At 40.1% G+C, this 24,328-nt stretch overlaps 1 long non-coding RNA gene across 2 annotated transcripts in view; it reads left to right on the top strand.

Annotated features, from left to right (window-relative positions):
- The window catches only part of LOC139183126 (uncharacterized), a 154,513-nt gene extending 131,430 nt beyond the window's left edge, over positions 1-23,083 (top strand). For both annotated transcript variants that reach the window (XR_011566609.1, XR_011566610.1), the window contains exons 6-7: positions 20,538-20,589; positions 21,540-23,083. This is a non-coding gene — a long non-coding RNA (uncharacterized lncRNA). The remainder of the gene's footprint in view (positions 1-20,537; positions 20,590-21,539) is intronic.
- Positions 23,084-24,328: the final 1,245 nt, after the last annotated feature.

The following is a 24,328-nucleotide window of genomic DNA, read 5'->3' on the forward strand; positions in this document are numbered from 1 at the left end:
CTGGCTAATGGTTTGTCAATTTTATTTATCCTTTCAAAGAACCAGCTTTTGGCTTTGTTGATTTTTGCTATGGTCTCTTTTGTTTCTTTTGCATTTATTTCTGCCCTAATTTTTAAGATTTCTTTCCTTCTACTAACCTTGGGTTTCTTCATTTCTTCCTTTTCTAGTTGCTTTAGGTGTAGGGTTAGGTTATTTATTTGACTTTTTTCTTGTTTCTTGAGGTATGCCTGTATTGCTATGAACTTTCCCCTTAGGACTGCTTTTACAGTGCCCCACAGGTTTTGGGTTGTTGTGTTTCCATTTTCATTCGTTTCTATGCAAATTTTGATTTCTTTTTTGATTTCTTCTGTGATTTGTTGGTTATTCAGCAGCGTGTTGTTCAGCCTCCATATGTTGGGATTTTTAATAGTTTTTCTCCTGTAATTGAGATCTAATCTTACTGCATTGTGGTCAGAAAAGATGCTTGGAATGATTTCTATTTTTTTGAATTTACCAAGGCTAGATTTATGGCCCAGGATGTGATCTATCCTGGAGAAGGTTCCATGTGCGCTTGAGAAAAAGATGAAGTTCATTGTTTCGCGATGAAATGTCCTATAGATATCAATTAGGTCTAACTGGTCTATTGTATCATTGGTCTATTGTATCATTTAACGTTTGTGTTTCCTTGTTAATTTTCTGTTTAGTTGATCTATCCATAGGTGTGAGTGGGGTATTAAAGTCTCCCACTATTATTGTGTTATTGTTAATTTCTCCTTTCATACTTGTTAGCATTTGTCTTACATACTGCGGCGCTCCCATGTTGGGTGCATATATATTTATAATTGTTATATCTTCTTCTTGGATTGATCCTTTGATCATTATGTAGTGACCATCTTTGTCTCTTTTCACAGCCTTTGTTTTAAAGTCTATTTTATCTGATATGAGTATTGCTACTCCTGCTTTCTTTTGGTCCCTATTTGCGTGGAAAACCTTTTTCCAGCCCTTCACTTTCGGTCTGTATGTGTCCCCTGTTTTGAGGTGGGTCTCTTGTAGACAACATATGTAGGGGTCTTGTTTTTGTATCCATTCAGCCAGTCTTTGTCTTTTGGTTGGGGCATTCAACCCATTTACGTTTAAGGTAATTACTAATAAGTATGATCCCGTTGCCATTTACTTTATTGTTTTGGTTTCAAGTTTATACACCGTTTTTGTGTTTCCTGTCTAGAGAATATCCTTTAGTATTTGTTGGAGAGCTGGTTTGGTGGTGCTGAATTCTCTCAGCTTTTGCTTGTCTGAGAAGCTTTTGATTTCTCCTTCATATTTGAATGAGATCCTTGCTGGGTACAATAATCTGGGCTGTAGGTTATTTTCTTTCATCACTTCAAGTATGTCTTGCCATTCCCTCCTGGCTTGAAGAGTTTCTATTGAAAGATCAGCTGTTATCCTTATGGGAATTCCCTTGTGTGTTGTTTGTTGTTTTTCCCTTGCTGCTTTTAATATTTGTTCTTTGTGTTTGATCTTTGTTAATTTGATTAATATGTGTCTTGGGGTGTTTCGCCTTGGGTTTATCCTGTTTGGGACTCTCTGGGTTTCTTGGACTTGGGTGATTATTTCCTTCCCCATTTTAGGGAAGTTTTCAACTATTATCTCTTCAAGTATTTTCTCATGGTCTTTCTTTTTGTCTTCTTCTTCTGGGACCCCTATGATTCGAATGTTGTAGCGCTTAATATTGTCCTGGAGGTCTCTGAGATTGTCCTCATTTCTTTTAATTCGTTTTTCTTTTATCCTCTCTGATTCATTTATTTCTACCATTCTATCTTCTAATTCACTAATCCTATCTTCTGCCTCTGTTATTCTACTATGTGTAGCCTCCAGAGTGTTTTTAATTTCATTTGTTGCATTATTCATTATATATTGACTCTCTTTTATTTCTTCTAGGTCCTTGTTAAACCTTTCTTTCATCTTCTCAATCTTTGTCTCCAAGCTATTTATCTGTGATTCCATTTTGATTTCAAGATTTTGGATCAATTTCACTATCATTATTCGGAATTCTTTATCAGGTAGATTCCCTATCTCTTCCTCTTTTGTTTGGTTTGGTGGGCATTTATCCTGTTCCTTTATCTGCTGGGTATTCCTCCGTCTCTTCATCTTGTTTAAATTGCTGAGTTTGGGGTGTCCTCTCTGTATTCTGGCAGTTTGTGGAGTTCTCTTTATTGTGGCATTTCCTTGCTCTGTGTGGGTTTGTACAGGTGGCTTGTCAAGGTTTCTTGGTTAGGGAAGCTTGTGTCAGTGTTCTGGTGGGTGGAGCTGTATTTTTTCTCTCTCCTTTTGAAGACTTGGGTTGCTTTTCTGGGTGCCTGATGTCCTCTGCCGGCATTCAGAAGTTGTTTTGTGGAATTTACTCGGCGTTTAAATGTTCTTTTGATGAATTTGTGGGGGAGAAAGTGTTCTCCCCGTCCTACTCCTCCACCATCTTAGCTCCTCCTCCCCTAAAGGTGGGTTTTTAAACTTAAGTTGAGTAGTACAAGTTGACTGACTCTCAAATATTGTTTGTATCAGGGAGCAGTCAGAGAAGCGGTGTGGGTGTATGTCTACACAGCACATGCATGTGTGTGGAGAGAGGCAGACAGACAGACAAAGATTACGATTTGTCCTAGAGATTTGAGTTAATGCAACTGTGGGATTCTGGTTTGTCAGTCTCTGTAAGTATATTGCCTCCTGTCTGACACTGGAGCTGGAAGCCACAGAACAGGCCAGCAGAAGGGAAGAAGGATGTAGAGCCAGGGAGAATAAGGTCAGTTGGGAACCCACAGATATGAGCTGGAACCCCCAAGGACAGACTGAGACTTTCCTCAGTTCTCATTACCCTTGACTGATTACACTGCTACCGTACAGCAGTGGGCCTTCAGTCAAGGGACTAAACTCAAGCAAATGGTCCAGGAGTCAGATACATTAAGGATGGCTCAGGGAGAAGTTAGGCAGTTCTAGGCCCATCCGCTGCCTCACGCCAGTGAGGTGAGGAAACAAATAAATAACAATATGTATAAAATACACAGTGATAGTCACCTTGCTTTGGCCTCTAAATATCCCTCTTAAATCTCTTCTGACAGACGGAGAGAACAAATGTATGGACACCATGTATTTTTATGGCAGTGGGGTGAATTGGGAGATGGATTGACATATACACACTATTGATACTATGTATAAAATAGATAATGAGAACCTACTGTACAGTTCAGGAACTCTCAGTGCTCTGTGTGTGCTGTGCTTAGTCGCTCACTCATGTCTGACTCTGCGACCCCGCGGACTATAACCCACCAGGCTCCTCTGTCCATGGGGGTTCTCCAGGCAAGAATACTGGAGTGGGTTGCCATGCCCTCCTCCAGGGGATCTTCCCAACCCAGAAATCGAACTGGGGTCTCCTGCATTACAGAGCTTTTACCAACTGAGCTTTCAGTGCTCTGCGGTGACTTAAAATGGGAAGGAAGTTCCAAAAAGAGGGGCTATATGTATACATATGGCTGGTTTACTAGGCTGTACAGCAGAAAATAAAACAACATTGTGAAACAACTATATTCCAATAAAAATTAAAACAAAAAAAACAGAAAGCTCTTCTGTTGCCCACTCTAAATGGAAAAGGAATTCTGGGAAATGTCATTCAGCTAAGCCAATTGTTGACACATTATAAAACCACCAAAGGGTCCTTACCATAGATATTTGCTAAACTTGCTATGTGCCCAGCACTGTGTGAGCTGTTTTAATTTCCTTATTTCTTCTATTTTCACCGTAACTCCACATGTCTGTCTGTTCATCACAAGTGAGAAAACTGAGGACAAGAATTCTTCTTCAGTAACTTGGCCAACATCAGATGAGATTTGCTTATAAATGATGAAATGGACAGCTAAGTTTTGGAGTTTGTGTCTGCATTAACCATATTTTCTGTAGCACTAGGATTCCTCTCTAAAATGGCTTAGCTAATAACTGCAACAGATCTTATCAGCAAGTTCCTATCCCTGCTCTTGTTAAAAATAATAGGGCGAGATTGGCCCAAGGCACTGATATACCTAGTGATAATTGTACACTCTTGGAATCTTATGAAAGTGAAGTAATTTTCAGGTACTGTTTATATATAAATATTATTATCTTAAAAATGAAGTAGATATCAACACCAAATGGAATTATTCCTTAGGCCCATCTTTTTCATTTCAAAAGCTATAAATTAATTTTAGTTAATTCTAAATGTAAGTCATAGCTAGTATACTATTATCTTATATGTGGGCATGTAATTTGCATCAATTTGCACTGATTTTAATAAAATTAAATGAAAATCCTCACTGACACTTACTTAAGAGTAATCAATATCTAGGAGGCTGAGATCCCTGCAGGCAACCATGGGATGCCACCCACACAGGCAAAAATCCCAATTTACTAGTTAAAAGCTGGCTGTAAAGAAAATGTGAGGTAATTGCCAAGTAAGATACAGATCCTGCTGCAGATAATAGCAATAAAATCTGGGTATAATGTGAAAAATTGGTAGCTGAAGTCACTAGAGAGTGAAATGATATAACCTGATTCTTATGGAGGAGTTCATGGTCATAAGAAAGGAGTTGTATAAAGTGAGTTTCCCTTACTGTCCTTTTAGCCTGGGACTAGGTATGGTCAGTAGGGATTCAATGACAGTGGGGGCACTGATGAAAAAACTGCAATCTTTTTGTCCTGGGAATTTACAAAAGACCAAATAGGAGGGAACCAATTAGTGAAGAAAGATGGGGAGCCCTGTAGGAAAAATGGTCAGAAAGGGATTCTCCAAATTCCATCTGAAATTTGAACCATTCATGTACAAAACAGATGCAAGACAGTTATGCTAAGACAAAAGACAGCCTCTAAGCTTGGACCTACTACACAGAAATTTAGTTTCTAGTTCTAGTACAAACCATGAAAATTGTTTGCTTGACAAAATAAACAGCAGTCACCAGAGAAAAGTATTACAATCTACTCTCTACTATAACTTAACATTCATAATGTCCTGGATATAATCACCATCAACAGATGAAGAAGAAAAATGGGGCATACTCTTCTTTTTGTTCAAAGAGTAAGACTTTTTATTATCTTTTCAAACATAGAGTGTTAGCAGTATAAGAGTAATATGTTTTCATCCATACTCTTAAGAGAAAAATTAACCCTAAGTATATCTAAATGTTTGACTTAACAGATAATGATTTCAGGGCAGCTATACTGACTTCTCCAGAAACTTAAGGTAGATCAACAAAAATTATCCAAAGTAAATATCAAAGAGATTGGAGAAGGCGATGGCAACCCACTCCAGTACTCTTGCCTGGAAAATCCCGTGGACCGAGGAGCCTGGTGGGCTGCAGTCCATGGGGTCACTAAGAGTCAGACATGACTGAGTGACTTCAGTTTCACTTTTCACTTTCATGCATTGGAGAAGGAAATGGCAACCCACTCCAGTGTTCTTGCCTGGAGAATCCCAGGGACGGGGGAGCCTGGTGGGCTGCCATCTATGGGGTCGCACAGAGTCGGACACGACTGAAGTGACTTAGCAGCAGCAGCAATATCAAAGAGAAAAAAGATTTTTAAGCAACCAAACTTCAAAGACCCAATAAATTGTATCAAGTTGTTGAATATACATGTAATTATAACTCCTTAAAGAAAGAGACAACTGGGCAAGAAAAAAATTGAAAAATTAATTTCCCCCCAATTTGATGAAACATATAAATTCACAACTTGATATGCTTGGTAACACCAGGCATGACAATATATGAAGGCTTTGTTTCAAATTGTTGAAACCTGAATATACAGAGCAAAGCTTGAAAACAAGAGAAAAATGACGGACTATGTACAAAGGAATAATCATTTGACTAACTAGTTGCTTCTTGTCAGAAAGCGTGGAGACCAGAAAAAAGTCCAAAAACATCTTTGAAGTATTGAAAGGAGAAAAAAAAAAAAAAAAAACTGTCAACCTAGAATTCTATATCTAGTAGAGGGGAAAAGCCCTTTAAGAATGAGGGTAAAGGTGAAATAAAAATATTATCACATAAAGGAAAACTAAAAGATGCATCACCAATACATCTTTTGTACCTGCAGTACAAAAGACAAAAATATGCTGAAAGGAAATAATTCTGAATAGAAGTATAAATCTAAAAAAAAAAGTGTCACAAATTAAAATATCCGTGTAAATACAAAGATTGTATTTTTTGCTTTGTCTTCCCTTAATTTCTCTACAAAACATATGCGTGTTTAAGAATTTAAAGGGAAATCCACAAGACCACTCTCATTCTGATACCAACTGGAAGTTCAGGGTCCCCAAGACCCTCAGATTCCGTAATTCATTAGGATTCACAGAGCTCATCAAAAACTGTTACACTCATCGTTATAGTTTATTTCAGCAAAAGGATACAGATTAAAATCCTCAAGAAAAGAGACACATGGCAAAATCCAGGAGAGTTCCATGGACAGAGCTTCCAGCTCTCCTTTCCCAGTAGAGTCATGGAAAGTTCTAACTCATCCCCGAAATGCTATGTGATAGCACACATGGAATACTGCCAACTGGGAAAGCTCACCCAAGCCCTGGGGTTCCCTTGCATAGACATGGTAGATCACCTGCGTGGCTGACCTTAGTTTCCAACACTTCCAGAGATTGAGCTGATACCATGTGACCCAAAGGTCCGACCATGAATCAGATTGGTGTGGCTCAAAGCCCCCAGACACTGGGTATCAGGCAGAACATTCCAAGAACTTGGGACTCACCTCACAGGAGCCAAGAGCAATGACGGACCTCTCTGAGCAAGATTAATTCCTTACTACACAGTGTTTAAAGTCCAAAGTTATAGTATTCTCTTGTGCTGTTTGATGATGAATATAGATACAGCATAGAGGACAAAGAGGAGATATGTACCTATGGGTTGAAAGGTTCTGTATTTTATATGAAGTAGTATAAGATTAGCTGAAAATCGGTCTGTAAAAAGTTCAAGATCTACTGTATATTGTAGCCCATAGAACAGCCGAAAAAATGCAAACAAGTATAGTTTAAATGTTAGTATGAACATTAAAATGAAGTTCTAAAAAAATCAAATAACCCAAAAAAATACAGGCAAAGAGAAATATAAAGCCCTGTTTTTAAGAATATCAAAAGTTAAAATATTTAGGTTAAATTCAACAAAAGATAAGCCCTATTATACACTAATTTCCTTCAAAATGTTTTTTAATTTTTAAAGAAGATCTAAGTGAATGAAAGTCTATTCCATATTCAAGAATTAGAAGATTTAATATTATCAAGATTTTAATTCTCACCCAAATTATCTATAGATTCAGTGTGATTCCATTGAAAAACCTATCAGGCTTATTTTGATATCAGTCACACTGATTTGAAATTTTATATGAAAAACCAATAGCCCTAGAATACATAAAACAATTTTGAGGACGTAAATGGCTAGAGGAATGACACCATCTGATTTCAAAGTCATTGTAAAGCTGTTATCATCTATACAGTGTGATGTTGACATAAGAGTAAACATAACATCAGTGGAACAGAAGAGCGATCTCGGAAGTAGATATGTATTTCTAAATCAATTGATTTTTTTTTTTTAAACAAAGATGGCAAGGTAATTGGACAAAATGATAGTTATTTCACCTAATAGTGCTGAAACCAACAGATGTCTGTATGCACGAAATAGAAAGAAAATCAACCCCTACCTCACAACAAACACAAAAATTAACTCCATGAATAGGACATAAGTACTAAAGTTAGAAAACTTCTAAAAAAAAACCCAAAATTTTTTGTGAAATTGGATTTCTTAGGCAGCACAGATTTCTTAGCAACAGAATAGCATGAAAAGAGAAGAAAATTAGATGAGAATGGACTTCAGGTTTATTTTTTAAGTTAACTTTTAAAAAATACATTTCAAGTAACTAGAAAACAAGTCATAGACCAGGACAAAAGATTTGCAAATCCTAGTGCTTGTATCCAGTATACCAAGAATGTCTTACAACTCAATGAGAAGGCATATATTAACATTTTAAATGGGCAAAATATTTGAATGGGTGCTCTAATATGCATATGGTCAAATATCAAGTGAAAAGATGTTCAACGTCACAAGTCATCAGGGTAATTACAAACTGAAACCACCATGAGAAACTGTTAGACAACCTAGCACAATGGCTTAAATTTGGAAGACAATACCAAGTTTTGACAGTGATACAAATCGATCAGAATTGTCCTACATTCCTGGTAGGAATGCAAAATAGTACAGCCACTTTGGAAAGCCTTAGCTGTTTCTCACAAAGTTAAACATATATATGACTGAGCAGTCCTATTCTTAAATATTTACCCAAGATGGATGAAAATTATTATCACACAATAAATTGCATTTGCATGTTTATAGCAGCAGTGTTCATAATAACCAAAAACTGAAAACAATCCAGATTTTCATCAACTGATCAATAAGTAAACAGATTGTGGTGTATACATAGTATGAAATACTACCCAGCTGTGAAAAGAATAAAATAGTGGCATGCAATAAAATGAGTGAATCTCTGATATATGAAAGAAGTCAAGTAAAACAGACTACATACTATATGATTCCATTTATATAACTTCTATAAAAGGCAAAACTATAGTCACAGAAAGCAGATCACTGCCAGGATGGCGAGACTCGGGGAAGAGAATTGACTGCAAAGGGAAACACGGATACTTTCTGGAGAGATAGAAACGTTCCATGTTTTGACTGTGAAGGTGGTTATATGACTGTAGACACTTGCCAAACTCATCAAACCGTACCTTTTAAATGGGCAAATTTTCTTAAAAGTAAATGATGCCTTAACAATGCTGGGGAATAAAAACTAAAAACAAAAATAGCAAATACAGTATTAATTCCAGGACCTACTCATGAAATATGTCTGAAGGGTCTCTTGGTAATGCTATGAAATAAGATACCGTGAAAAAGAAAACAGGACTTGACCCAGATCCTTGGAACTAGGGGTTTGGGATTCTTATCCAATTCTGTCTCTAGAAATTTCTTCTATCAAGAGACAATTTCTCTGGATCTCAATTTCTTCATAAGAAAAATAATAAGGAGCATGGTTCAACGGTCTCTAACCTCCCCTGCAGACAAATGACTAGCTTGTGCACTTTTCCTCTGTTTCTTGCTCATGTCAAGCATTGCCGTTTGATCATGGCCAAACTCTCACGGAACCCAGAATTCCAGACTCCTTGGCAGTACAGCACTCCAGGCAACCAATACCAACTACTGGATTGTGTCTTGTGGGAAACATTTTGTGCTACAGCTGCTCTAGAAAGTGAATCTCTATAATCACTATGAATAGAGACCTTAGGATCATAACTCAATTGTTGCTTATTGTAGTCCTAATTAGTTCTATTAACTGTCTCCAGATGGAGAATGACTAGCAAATTCTATATGACAAGCTGCTGCTGCTAAGTCGCTTCAGTCGTGTCTGACTCTGTGCAACCCCATAGACAGCAGCCCACTAGGCTCCTCTGTCCCTGGGATTCTCCAGGCAAGAATACTGGAGTGGGTTGCCATTTCCTTCTCCAATGCATGAAAGTGAAAAGTGAAAGGGAAGTCGCTCAGTCGTGCCCGACTCTTAGCGACCCCATGGACTGCAGCCTACCAGGCTCCTCCATCCATGGGATTTTCCAGGCAAGAGTACTGGAGTGGGATGCCATTGCCTTCTCCGTATGACAAGCTAGTGTAGAGCAAACCATGGTGCAAGCAAGATGAAAGAATTGCTCTAAATTTTCATGGAAGTCCAGCCACAAAGAGTCAGACACAAAACGCGGAGTTCAAATAAACACTACCAACATCCCATGGGCCCAAGCTCATGCCTATCCTGCATGAAGCCTGTCTTTTCTGATGACTGGACATATAGGGCTACTGTATTTTAATAAAATTACTTCATACAAGTATCACCCCAAGCTGAGTCTGGCTCAGCAGAAAATTGTTACATGGTTGATTAGCAATGTCTGTATGGGCAAGGAGACCATGTCATATGCCACCCCAGCCCCCATTTTTTTAGCACACTTAAGTGGTATGGACCTAAGAGAAGCAGAAGATATTAAGAAGAGGTGGCAAGAATACACAGAAGAACTGTACAAAAAAGATCTTCACAACCAAGATAATCATGATGGTGTGCTCACTCACCTAGAGCCAGACATCCTGGAATGTGAAGTCAATTGGGCCTTAGAAAGCATCACTACGAACAAAGCTAGTGGAGGTGATGGAATTCCAGTGGAGCTATTTCAAATCCTGAAAGATGATGCTGTGAAAGTGCTGCACTCAATATGCCAGCACATTTGGAAAACTCAGCAGTGGCCACAGGACTGGAAAAGGTCAGTTTTCATTTCAATCCCAAAGAAAGGCAATGCCAAAGAATGCTCAAACTACCGCACAATTGCACTCATCTCACACTCTAGTAAAGTAATGCTCAAAATTCTCCAAGCCAGGCTTCAGCAATACGTGAACCATGAACTTCCAGATATTCAAGCTGGTTTTAGAAAAGGCAGAGGAACCAGAGACCAAATTGCCAACATCCGCTGGATCATCGAAAAAGGAAGAGAGTTCCAGAAAAACATCTATTTCTGCTTTATTGACTATGCCAAAGCCTTTGACTGTGTAGATCACAATAAACTGTGGAACATTCTGAAAGAGATGGGAATACCAGAGCACCTGACCTGCCTCTTGAGAAACCTATATGCAGATCAGGAAGCAACAGTTAGAACTGGACATGGAACAACAGACTGGTTCCAAATCAGGAAAGGAGTACGTCAAGGCTGTATATTATCACCCTACTTATTTAACTTATACGCAGAGTACATCATGAGAAATGCTGGACTGGAAGAAGCACAAGCTGGAATCAGGATTGCTGGGAGAAATATCAATAACCTCAGATATACAGATGACACCACCCTTATGGCAGAAAGTGAAGAGGAACTAAAAAGCCTCTTGATGAAAATGAAAGAGGAGAGTGAAAAAGTGGGCTTAAAGCTCAACATTCAGAAAATGAAGATCATGGCATCTGGTCCCATTACTTCATGGGAAATAGATGGGGAAACAGTGTCAGACTTTATTTTGGGGGGCTCCAAAATCACTTCATATGGTGATTGCAGCAATGAAATTAAAAGACACTTACTCCTTGGAAGGAAAGTTATGACCAACCTAGATAGCATATTGAAAAGCAGAGCAGAGACGTTACTTTGCCAACAAAGGTCCGTCTAGTCAAGGCCATGGTTTTTCCAGTAGTCATGTATGGATGTGAGAGTTGGACTGTGAAGAAGGCTGAGCGCCGAAGAATCGATGCTTGCTTTTGAACTGTGGTGTTGGAGAAGACTCTTGAGAGTCCCATGGACTGCAAGGAGATCCAACCAGTCCATTCTGAAGGAGATCAGCCCTGGGATTTCTTTGGAAGGAATGATGCTAAAGCTGAAACTCCAGTACTTTGGCCACCTCATGCAAAGAGTTGACTCATTGGAAAAGACTCTGATGCTGGGAGGGATTGGGGGCAGGAGGAGAAGGGGACAACAGAGGATGAGATGGCTGGATGGCATCACTGACTCAATGGACGTGAGTCTGAGTGAACTCCGGGAGTTGGTGATGGACAGGGAAGCCTGGCATGCTGCAGTTCATGGGGTTGCAGAGTCGGACACGACTGAGTGACTGAACTGAACTGAACTGAACTGAAGTGGTTTACAAATATTATCACTGAATGCTCACAGCAACACTCTGAAGTAGATAATATTTTCTCCATTTTGCAGATGAGAAAGGTTGCCTAAGATAAAGAGGTTGCCTAAGTTTCCCAAAGTCTTCCTCCATTCCCTCCCCCCCAACCCCACCATTGTAAATGATGGGAGTTGAGCTTCAAAACCTGAGTTTTCCCTACCATTCCATGCTGTTTCTCTTTATAATGCCTCCCACCACCTAAGTGGCTTCCCTGGTGGCTCAGATGGTGAAGAATCCACCAGCAATGCAGGAGACCTGGGTTCAATCTCTGGATTGGGAAAATCCCCTGGAGAAGGGAATCCTTACCCACTGCAGAATTCTTGCCTGAAGAATCCCCATGAAAAGAGGAGCCTGGTAGGTTACAGTCCATGGGGTCACACAGAGTTGGACACATCTGAGTGACTTTCACTTTTCACTCACACACCAGGCAAGGGCCTAGCAGAAAACAGGTTCTTAGTAAACATTTTAACAGCCTTAATAAGTAGGAGGTATACCAACCTGGCACACAGCAGCCTAAAACAAGGGGGTTATTTTTATGTCATCCATGAAGATGAAGGCAAGTCTGAATCACAACAGAATTTTTTAAGTGGCAGCCACATTGGAAAATTACATGTCTATAAATCAGAGGGCTGTGGCCAGATAAACAGGTCTTCAACCGATTAATCAGAGCATCATTACACTGAAGACAACAATGTTAGAATCCATATGATGATTAATATATTATTTTATCATGGCAAAAACTGTCATCAAATGAAATTTTAACCATATATTTCATGCTTAAAATGCTTCATTGAGTTTTCATGCATATTGATAGCCACAGCCTCAGTCCCAAAAGGTCTTTCTGATCAGATCATTACCTTTACCCTTAGCACCATCCCTACGTTCATTCATCGGACTAGCTTCACCTCAGTCAATGGGCTAAGTTACTTAGCCCATACAGTATTTATTCACATACAGTATTATTTCTACATGAACTGCTCTCTATTCTTCTTTATTCTTTGACACTAATTTAAAGCTTCACCTTTGCTTACAGTTCTCCTCTGACCCCTCTGAGCCTAGTCAAATTTCCCTCGTTATTACTCAGAATAGAAGCTTGGATTCATCAGAGCACCTTGTTCATTCTAATTGTTCATTGCATTTTCACTCTTGTCCCTGACCATAAGCTCTTTGATGATACATATCATATCTGATTTTATAACTGTATTACCCAGCATAGTGTCTGCAACTTAACAGGAGCTCAATAATTATTTTTTGAATTAATATGAGTTCTGTCCCTAGTTGACACATGCATGTAAAAGACAAAACGACTATTTATCTTTGGTGTGGGGGAGGAAAGCCCTGTGCTTCTAGGAGATGCAATAATTTATTTCCAGGCTTCTATTAGTCAATCTAATGAAGACTGTGCATGTGTACTAAGTCTCTTAAGTCATGTCCAACTCTTTGCTGTAGCCTGCCAGGCTCCTCTGTCCAAGGGATTCTCCAGGCAGGAATACTGGAGTGGGTTGCCATGCCTTCCTCCAGGAGATCTTCCTGACCTAGGAATCGAAACTTCATCTTACGTCTCCTATATTACTGGAGAATTCTTTACCACTATTGCCACCTGGGAATATCTGGTAAAGACTGTCGTATTCACCAAAATATATCCCAATCTCCGTTGCTGTTTGGTTGGTTACGTGAAGAGTTATGGTGAATAGATTATATACAGGAAGGATATAAACCACTTTTCAGCATCACTGAGAAAGGTTTCCCACGTGTAATCCTTCATTCTCATGGTCTTCCTCCTATCTCCTGTTGGATGATGCTAGCATGACTTTGAAACTTGAATGCAGTGGGGCCACAAGATGGAAAGAGCCTGGGTTGCTGAGTCACTGCTTGGGTGAGAGCTGGTGCAGAGCGGCCTAAATAGGAACATTCTCACTGAAAGTCATATCACTGAGATTTGGGGGTTATTTATTACAGGAGTTTATGTCCTTTATCATATATAATAAAGTCAAATAAAAAAAATTATATTTCTATTTCTTTCCACAAGATCCTACAGATATCTGAAATATAAGCTTTTATAAGGCTTTAAAGGAGAATCGTTAAATAGCATTTACTGAATCTTCTCACTATAATGTGTTCACAAAAGAAAAACTGGAAGTTGCAAAGGAAAACATTTCAGAATAGATCGGGTGGGCTGTGTACCCAGAGGGGTCCTGAGATGTGTGTATGCTGTCAGAAGTTTTCCTCTAGAGAGGTTTCTAATCAGATGCCTGACTGTCCCCTTTGGGCCTGTGTAATCAGCAGAAATACAGCTTGTTTGGCTCTTTTAGTGACCAGCTAGGGAGAGAATCAAGACTGTAATTTCAATGAATCCTGAGACTTTTGTGGATGGGAAAGTCAGGAAAAAATGTGGCTGGCAGGGGAGGGGGAACTCTCTTTGGAATATTGCCCAGAGGGGGCCCTCTTCTTCCCCTCAACGGGCCCCTGCCTGATCCTTCCTGCTCCAAACTCCTGTTTTCCTCCCTGCAAGCAATAGTGTTTCTGCCACTAAAGCCACAATCTGCCTGTTGAAGTAGCAGCCAAAGCCACCTCTAGAGCTGTGGTTCCTGGCAGACAAAAAGGTGGAGAAACCTGTGAGTAAGGGCATTTACATAATCAAACAACCTAAGGCCATTCCCTTTAGGTCTCATTACCCAAGGATGACTTTCCTATGATACTGTTGGGGACATCTGGTTCAACTCTATTTCACTTGCCTAGGATCTTAAAATAAAATGTGACAAAACAGGATAATGCAAAGCTGAATGGATATGGTAGGAACTCAGGCATTACCAGGTGTGATCAGACTCAGTGGTTTGGTGCCAAGAGAGCCCTAAAGAGGGCCATCACTCAATCCTCAAGAATTCATCTCTAAATGCCATCTCTTGGGTGACTTCTCAGTCCTCTATGATTCTCTCTTATTGAGGAACAGCTCTGTGGCAGTCATGGAAATGTACTACTCAGGTTTCCTGCTATGAGAATGTCACTGATGGATGGTGGCCCAAGCTGCTGCACTCTGAGCCCATCACAACATTCATGCCCAAGGCCACCCTTCCCATGGGCTGCTCTCAGCCATTTTCTGAGTATGAAAGGGATAGTAAGGCAAACCTCTTCTTGCAAGGTTGCAAGGATTTTCTGATTCTTGACTTTGGCTCAAGGACTCCCATGGGCTTGGCCAAAGCTTTTTTAATGTTGCAGTCTTAGATTCTGCCAATCCAACCTTGTTTTCTTCCTTCTCTTCCTCAGAAGGATTAGATCTGCGTGAATGGTGTCCTCTGTCCCTCCTCTTTTATCCTTGACAGGTGTTTCCCCCAGTAAATCTCTTGCACATCTAATGCTTTTATCTTGACATCTGAAGACCCAACCGAACTAGGGCATGGTCAAATCTGTAGGTGGGATTTGAAGAATGAGTCTGAGTTCTAGGATCCTGCCATAATTGCTGTAGGACTAGACAGTTGACCAAGATGGAATCATGGGATACTCAGTTCCAGGAATTTGGAGTCCGTGGAGCTTGGGCATATTCAAGAGCTCCTTGAGAAAACAGTCTGTGGGTTTGAATATCAAGATCTGAAGGTGCCTTCATATATTTTTCTCCTGATTTCTGTCTTTTACTATTTCTTTATATTTTTGTGATTCTTTAGTTTCCTTCCACTGAATTCCCTCTTGTTCCTCTTTCTCAGGCTAGTCAGAGTTGATTTCTGTCACTTGCAACTAGACAAGTCTGAAGGATACAGTGAAGCACAGGCCATGTTTTTCCATCTCTTATGCTGCAAACTTTATCCAGATCCATTCCCAACTCATTTATGCATCAGTCCTCTAACACCATCCCTATGGTACTTAAGTTTTACCCTCTGTGTGAAGCAGGCTTTATTTTTAAATTGTGAAAATCTTTATTTTTCAAACGTATTGAACATAAATCTAAAAATCCCAAAGTGAAGTTAAAAACAACAACAGCAACAACAACAAAAACATGACTCAGAGGGGACAGTTTAATAGTCAGAAGTTATGGGAAAGGATTTGTCAAGCATCATTTGCTAAATCTCACACATAAAGAGAGCGTGCCCAGAAACCATCAAAAGGGGTATCTTGTCCTACGTAAGGCAGCTAGTGAGGAAGTTCAGAAAGTAAGGGTACTTAAAGCAAGATACTGTTTTCTGTTTTGGTCTTAAAGGAATTTTGTACCTTTTAATGTTGAATCACTAATAAAATAGAAACCATCTTAGATAATGGGGAAAGAAAGTAAATACTGCAAGAAGACACCAAATGAAGCAAACGTAGAAGATTACAGATTATGTTCTTTGACAACACTTTCCACCTGTCTAGCAATGTCAGCATGTTTCTTAATTCCCCCAAGGCACCTCTATGAGGATGGAACTCATCAAACAAATGACAAAATGGCCTCAGATCATCTCACTAGTTCACTGTTAACTTAGGAACCACAGTCAGAGTTGAGATAGGCAGTCCAGCATTCTATAAACTGCTGGAGACATCCATGTGCTAAAAGAGGTCATACCACCTCTGAAAGTACAGCTGCTGCTGTATTTTCAGTTTTATAAGAAAATTTCTTCATTTCTTCACTTGGTTTTCTGAGTGATTCAGAAACAGATGGCAGAACTTTTAAGGGTTGTTTTTAAAGGCTCCAGAAAACTTTTTTTTTTTTCCCTATCTTTCTTTTGAGTCAAATACCAGTCCATTAACCACACTTAATGGGGGAAAGGTGAAAAAAGTTACAAGCATAATGTACCTTCAGAGACATGGAACCCTTGTCAAATAAAATGATGTGGTCTAGATTTTCAACCTAAAGAATTAGGTGATATGCTGAGAATCTATTTGGCCTCAAGAGGTCCCACATATGTTTCCACACACCAGACCAGCTCATCATTCCTGGGCTGAGTGGCAAGGTCTAGATATATAGTACAACATTATCTCAGTACAGTACCCCAAAGTCTCCTTGGTAATTTCAAAAGCTTTTTATTTAGCTTGGAAACAGAGGAAGAGTGATGATTAGTCATCTGCCTAATCTCCAATGACAGAAATAAAGAGCACAGTTTTATTTCTGGCTTGACTTACTTCTGTCTCCTTCTTAGAAGCAGAGGAAAGATGGCAATCATGCTATGGAACATTCCTTCCAGTGTACTCGAAGCAAAGATCAAAGCATGCCTTTCCGTCAGAGCCCCAGTGACATATTTTCCTCCACAGAGGATCTGGAGCAAGGTGAGGTTGCTGCCTCATCTATGTGTGGCTAGGATGTCAGCCTTGACTCTACCAGGCCTCCTAAAATTACCTCAGATGGACGGATAAGGTCTAAATCAAAAAGGCCCCATCCCCACCTGCTTAACCATGGGGAGTCCCAACTTTCACCTGATCTTCTTTCCAGTGAATTGGGGGCAGTCTCCAAGGAATGCTTCTGTGTTCTACAAATTTGGCTTTTGTTCTTGTACTTGACCATTCACTAACTCTGGGCTGCTGATTTCTTATTAGGTACACAGCTCATGTAACAGTTCAACTCTTCCCACCAGTGGGGTTGCATGGTCTTTGCTCACAGGATTGTGTTAGCCATTGCCCAAACAAAAACAAAACTTTTCAGGGACAAGCAATAATTTGTAATCCGTTTGAAGAGCAGTCCAAATCCAGATGGATAAGAGATCCAGCTCCACACAGTAACAAATGAACCGGCAGTTAGACAGCTTCCTGTGAGCCAGGCTCTCTGTGATTTTTCTTACATTCTTGCTACAACTCTGAGTCTATACTAGTCTTATTAATGAAAATTTACAGATGAAAAACTGAGGCACAGAGAAAGTTTTTTTTTTAAAAATTGTTAAAGTTACAGCATTTAGTAGGGAGTAGAGCTAGGATTTGAGTCCAAGCAGGGGCTTCTCTGGTGGCTCAGAGGTAAAGAATCTGCCTGTAATGCAGGAGACCAGAGTTCGATCCCTGGGTCAGGAAGATCCCTGGAGAAGGCAATGACTATACACTCCAGTATTCTTGCCTGGGAAATCCCATGGACACAGAAGCCTGGTAGGCTACAATCCATGGGCTCACGAAGAGTCAGACATGATTGAGCGAATAACACTAACTAACTAGGCTGGTTGCAAATGCTGGGGTTCTTCACAGTGATGCTCTATTTCCTCTCTGCCTCCTAGTTAAGTAAACAATCTGCAAAGATACCACTTTCATCCATCATTAAAATAACATTGCATGATAATCTCTTCATAACCTTTTGGCCTCTTGGAACTCAAACTTTTCCCCTTCAAGTCTTGACTCTCAATGAACATATCTAACAGAAACCCACAGAGATGGCCTTCCCCAAAGATGAAGTCTCCATCTCTTTGTGAAATGTGAACCTCTGTGCCCAGAATTCTGAAGGTTTTGTTTTCATTGTCTTCCTCTTGTCTGCTGCTGCTGCTAAGTCACTTCAGTCGTGTCCGACTCTGTGCGACCCCATAGATGGCAGCCCACCAGGCTCCCGTCCCTGGGATTCTCCAGGCAAGAACACTGGAGTGGGTTGCCATTTCCTTCTCCAATGCATGAAAGTGAAAGTGAAGTTGCTCAGTCGTGTCCGACTCTTCGAGACCCCATGGACTGCAGCCTACCAGGCCCCTCTGTCCATGGGATTTTCCAGGCAAGAGTACTGGAGTGGGTTGCCATTGCCTTCTCCATTGCTCTTATCTAGTTATGTGTGTTTTTGAAGTCTGTCCTCTGCAGCTAAACACGGTGACTGACTCTTCCCTGAACAAAAGGAAGCTAGTGGTCCATGAGGCACCTGCCCCACCCCTATTCCAATTGACTTGGTTTCATGTTTTTAAATCTCTTCTTGACCATGTATCACCTAATACAGTGTGTGAAACATTGTGTTTGAAAACGTGTGATATAATAGTCTATCAGGGGACATACTATTCAAACTTATTTCCATGGTATCAAACATGAAGATGGGGAAAACTATGAGGGGTGCATGAAGAAATACTTATTCTGATTCAACTGTGTGAAAAGTGGGAAGGTATAAAGGAAATAAGAGGCACAGCCCAACAGAAGATGGTCTGGCTAAGACATAACCCCACCCCTGACTAAAATGCATTCAACACTCTGAAAGCGATTTAATGAGTAGTCAAGATTCCTAGAGTCAGTTACTTCTGTTGTCACCACTGCTTGCCCGCATCTAGAGATGGGAAATAAACAGCTTATTTCCAGCCCACATAAAACACAGATGCCTCCCAAACCACAAGTTTGCCCTGGAAACTGGTCACAGTCTTGCCAGCTGCCTGTGTTGTTACTTTCCACAGATGCTAGCTGCAGACAGGCTGATTTTATTATTGCAGGAAAAAACAGTCTAAGGAAGCAAGCAAAAAATAAATGTGACCCTTTCCAATTGAATAATGATAAATGTGAACATTTATTTCAAATTTCACATAAAACAGGAAGTCAAGGAGTTGGGGTTGTCCAACCTCATACCAGCCAGCATCCATTGCAGAGCATGGGACACAGCAAGTGCTCAGAAATGTGTGATGAATGGATTTCTGTAAAATGTGTCAGATTAAAGGATTTCAAGAGGTACATAAAACAAGGCTGCAAGGCAGTTACCTTGCAAAGTTGTTTCAAAAAAGAACTAGCCCTGGCTTCTGGTCAACAAAGAAAAGACTGAGGTGTAGGTTCATGCTTCTGAATGTGTTAGTCTACTGTTGGACCAGCAGCTCAGGTAAGTGGGGAAGTCTAGAGAGGAGGGTGGAGATTGCTAAACGGAGTTTCTTGCCATTTAACCAATTAATAAAGCATTTTACTGTGCAAGCAGCCTGAAAGCTATAGATTACCATGCAAAATGATTATCTCTACCTCCTGCTTCTTTTATCAATGCCCACACTCTAGGGTTCTAAAGCCGATCATTTCTAGGTCCTCAAAAGCAGCTTAATAAGTCTGTAAAGAACTAGGTGAGGGACAGTGATAGCTCACCAAATAGCCCTTAAATTTTCTTTTAAAATCAATTCAAATGACTTTGACTAACTCTACTTTCCTAGTGTTGCCCAGGAGACAACTTGTCCTACAGTTGTACCCAGATCAATACTTTGCTATTCTCTTTCCTCTTCTGTTTGAAAGACTCACCCCTGTGACTGCATCACTTGGGCTTCTCTGCCATCTGGCTTCCAGTTTTGTGTAGTCAGTGAGACGTACCAGCAGGAGATTAGAAGGTGAGAGAGGAGAGGAGTCAGGACATCTCTTCCTGGCCCTTCCAGGTACACATGATGCTGGCAGTCGTCATGGGCTGCTTGATTATACATCCTTCTCACAGATCCAGCTCCTTCCATAGTCATTGTCATTGGCTGCCCCGCCACTGCTGGTTGATTGCCTTAAATCTTCTCCTACTGATGCAGTAGTTTCTTCAAGAAATTATTTTCAGCTAAACACTTTGAGTATGCCTTCCGATGGATCAACCATGTTAAAGAGTTTCATTTTTATCCTAAGTATCTCAGAAAATCATTGAAATATTTTAAGCATTGGAGGAGGAAGGTGGGAGAAAAGTCATAACTAAATTTGAATTTCAAAAATATAACTGTGGCTTTGGTTTGGGAAATAGATTGTAAAGGAGTGAGAGTACATATGGATAGATTGGTTAGGCGATGAGCAGTGATTCAAGGAAGTGATGGTGGCTTGGACTCTGGTATTGGTAAAGATGAAAATGGAGGATTAAAGAGATGTTTGAATCAACAGAACCTAGTGATGGATTCAACATGAACAGAGGGAGGGAGGTGAGATATCAAAAGTCATGACTTGGTTTTTGAATTTTGACCATGCTAGGTGCTATAGCATTTGAAGATTTCTAGGATAATGCTCATGATATTGATACAAGGTATGCTCATTTTGATTTGTCTTTAACATACTTAAGTAGTCAAATAAGTGCATAAGTCTTATGACTCAGAATAAAGGTATAGACTTGAGATGTACATTTGAGAGTTGTCTGTTGGTGTTAATCAACCCTGTAAATTATGACCCCTGGGAATGAGAGGTGCTTTCAATACCCCAGATAGAACTCTTCTGAAAACTCATGAGGGACCCTGAAAATGAAGACAAATGATCAAATATTTGAAGTGAACCTGCCAGTTGGTTTTTTATTGACAAACATCTTAATACAAGCATTAAATTTTTTAAATAATAAAAAACTATATGTTATTAAGTACATATTATATCATTTTTCATTACTGAAGTCTGATGCAAAGTGTTTGAATGCCTTATGAGAGGATGCATGCTAAGTGAACAAAGCGATATACTCATGTTCTCAAAAAGCACATTTTTTTTTTTTACCCTAAAGTGCTAGGACTTTATGTTGCACACATTTAAGAGAAGTTGTCATGGTGACTAACTGCAGAGGATTGCTATCATCGTTTGTGCCATTTCCTGTCCCAGCCATATAGCCTGGGTTCCTATCCTTCTCACCCATATCCAATTCAAAAAACAATTTCTCTTTGATCCAGAGTCCCTTCTTCAGCAATTGCCAGAGAAACTTCCCTAGATTCACATTTCCATAGTCTCCAAGCATATTTACTGGATCTGATCATGCTATAGGAACCCATTTTTATCCATCTTATAACTAAAATGGCTGAATCTGAACATGGAGAATAATATCTGTTTTTGTAAATGCAACCAGACAAGGCTACCTTTTGGCAGAACAAAAGACATTCTTTTAGTTATAAGCATATATATGTGTATATACAGATACAAATGTACTGAAACATCTCATAAAACAAAACTTTTTTTGCCATTTGCAATATACTCTGAAATTTTCTATTTTCTCCTACTTAGGTGTTTAGACTGCTGACTGAGGTCCACCAGCTTGGTTTCATAATCCACTCTTGTGTCACCACATCCTGCTTGGAAAACATTCTCTAAATCCTGGTTCCTCCACTGGTGTCATAGTTGTGTTATACCATCAGTGCATCTTTGGACTCTCACAATGACCTGGTGTTTTTCATCCACTTTTGCTAATTTTTGACCCAGAGTTACTAGGTGAAAAATGGAAGGACTGGTAACGTGAGCAACCATGAGGATGCGGCTATGTGTATGTGTACGTATGTGCGTGTATACACACACATGTCTTTGTTACATTTCCAGGGAATTCACCATTTTGTCTGCTCTAGGGAATCAATTATTTTGTTCATTGTATCAGGCACATTTAGGAGAAATGCTTACCTGTATTTAATTACAAGAGAACCTATGTTTCTCCTAAGCAGCTGGTACATGTTTAACTTAAGGACACAGTATATTGTGACAGTGACTAGCTTTCCATTTTCTTGTTGGCTGCCAGAAACCTTCAAGGTAAACACACATGTACATTCTCTTCATTTCTAGATCCAAATTCCATTCTTACTCTTATTTTCCCTTCATCCCTATCTGTATGCTATTTTGTGTTTTATGTATCTTTGAAAACCCTCTCTGACTTTTACCCGACTCTGGGACTCTGCAGTATATACAGGAACAAGGGCTACTAGAAAGAAAAATGGGAAACACTGCAATGATGTGGTCAAGAACGTGAGCTTTGGAAACAAGCAGCTTGAGTTCTATGGGCATGTTACTTGACCTCTTTACATGTTGGTTTTCTCAATTAGATAAAGGAAATAAGAACATATTCCTCAGAGGCTTAGTGTCAGGATTAGGACATAATATGAAGTACTTAGCAGAATTTATCACATATAGTAAGTGCTCAATTAACATTAACTATTGTTGTAGAAACCAGCATATTTGAGTTTGTATGTGACGTGTTTCTGGACTCAGAAACACACGTGAAAACACATGCACACATCAATATACAGGCATGTGGCATGAATAAACATTGACAGCTCTTTATTGCCCTGAAGTTAGTAGGATGTGTGAAGAAAAGACTTTTCCATGATGTCCTGCTGCCCTCAAAATGTTCACATGAAATTTTGGCTAAATAGTAGTTGTTCATCAACTCAGACACCATAACAGAATACCACAGACTGAGGGGCTTAAGCAATAGAAATGTATTTTCCCACAGTTCTGAAGGCTAGAAGTTAAAAATCAAGGTGCCACCAAGTTCCATTTCTCAAGAGACCTCTCCTGTTGACTGGTGGGCAGTGGCCTTCTCACCATGTGCTCAATGGCCTTGTCTCAATGGGAACACAGAAAGAGGTCTCTGGGGTCTCTTTTTCTTCTCATAAGAACACCAGTTCCATGGAACCAGGGCCTTCTGACCTCAACACCTCCTTAAAGGCTCTGTCTCCAAGTACAGTCACATTAACAGTTAGGGCTTCAACATGTGAATGTGGCGGGGCGGGGGCGGGGAGGTGCTGTAGACACAACACAGTCTGTGACACTAGACACTGGCAGAGAGAAGTACAGGGCTATCAAGGAGAAAGGAAAAAAACAACCCCCAAAACCTAGAGAATGAGATTTTTTCCCGCATGGGAAGGGGAGGAGAGGGAGAGGAAAAGGGATCATGGCAGGGGGGCCCAGAACATCCACCAGCTCAGAGGAGGGCAAGGCTGCTTGTTGACACTGTCCCAGAGGCTCTGCTGGGAACGCCCTGGCTTTCCTCTCCTTGAGAACTGTAGCCTCAGGTGATGTGAGCTAAGCTGGAGTGTTTTGGGAGATGAGGCATTTTCCCATGCCTGAAAGAACTGGCTGGTTGGGCCAGAACTGCCATGGAAACTGTGTCTAGAGGCCCTGCTTGTATCCTCAAATAGCCCCTCACCACCTTGTCATTCTCTCTTGACCAGTCATCACTAACAAAGGCATTTTTTCAGATTTCACTTGTAAAAATCTCTAGGCAATGTCCTTTAGATGAAATTCAACAGGGAGCAAGTAATGACCCTCAATTAACTACCTACCTGATGCTGGGAAAGATTGAAGGCAGGAGGAGAAGGGGACGACAGAGGATGAGATGGTTGGACAGTGTCACTGACTCAATGGACATGAGTTTGGGTAAACTCCAGGAGTTGGTGATGGACAGGGAGGCCTGGCTTGCTGCTGTCCATGGGGTCACAAAGAGTCAGACATGACTGAGCGACTGAACTGAACTGAGCTAACAATCTGCCAACTGTTACAAAACTAGGGAAGCAAGTGTAAGTGTGTGTGTACAAATAACAGCCAAATTTTATTCTAGGAGAATCCTCAAACCAGTCACCTTGCCTAAAATGAGTTGATAGGAGAGCTGATATGAAACCTCTTGTTCAAAATATCCTTCTATTCAAACACCAGCTAAAACTAAGGTGAACTGGGATTAAGATGGGACAATAATCAAGCCTGAGCAAATCTTACATAGATTTCACACAGTTTAGCTTATTGTTTCTACCTTTACCAACAATTAAAAATATACAACTCATGCAGCTCAATATCTAAAAAACACAACCCAATTAAATATTGGCCACATGGAACAACAGACTGGTTCCAAATAGGAAAAGGAGTACGTCAAGGCTGTATATTGTCACCCTGCTTATTTAACTTATATGCAGAGTAAGTACATCATGAGAAACTCTGAGGTGGAAGAAGCACAAGCTGGAATCAAGATTACCAAGAGAAATATCAATAACCTCAGATATGCAGATGACACCACCCTTATGGCAGAAAGTAAA

This window comes from Bos indicus, chromosome 5 (assembly GCF_029378745.1).
Source record: "Bos indicus isolate NIAB-ARS_2022 breed Sahiwal x Tharparkar chromosome 5, NIAB-ARS_B.indTharparkar_mat_pri_1.0, whole genome shotgun sequence".
Taxonomy (NCBI): domain Eukaryota; kingdom Metazoa; phylum Chordata; class Mammalia; order Artiodactyla; family Bovidae; genus Bos; species Bos indicus.